This window comes from Mus pahari, chromosome 4 (assembly GCF_900095145.1).
Source record: "Mus pahari chromosome 4, PAHARI_EIJ_v1.1, whole genome shotgun sequence".
Lineage (NCBI taxonomy): Eukaryota > Metazoa > Chordata > Mammalia > Rodentia > Muridae > Mus > Mus pahari.
This window is the reverse complement of record NC_034593.1, coordinates 128,058,682-128,059,021: the sequence shown is the minus strand read 5'-3', so window position 1 is coordinate 128,059,021 and position 340 is coordinate 128,058,682.

The window sequence follows — 340 nt, the reverse complement described above, 5'->3', positions numbered from 1 at the left end:
CTAAGGGAGAACAGGAAGGGAGAAGAGGGACAAGAGTGTAACAGGAGTTGAATGCTAAGACACAATGTCTTATACATAAAAGAATGCAAGCATGAACTTCATTGTTTTCTACAATGATGCAAATATTAAAAATATATTAATAGACCATTAAGTAAAATGGTGAAAATAACCAGACAGATACTCCATTATAGTTCAATGTGTTTTCTTTCTTTCTTTCTTCCTTTCTTTCTTTCTTTCTTTCTTTCTTTCTTTCTTTCTTTCTTTCTTTCTTTCTTTCTTTCTTTCTTCCTTCCTTCCTTTCTTTCTTTCTTTCTTCCTTCCTTCCTTTCTTTCTTTCTTT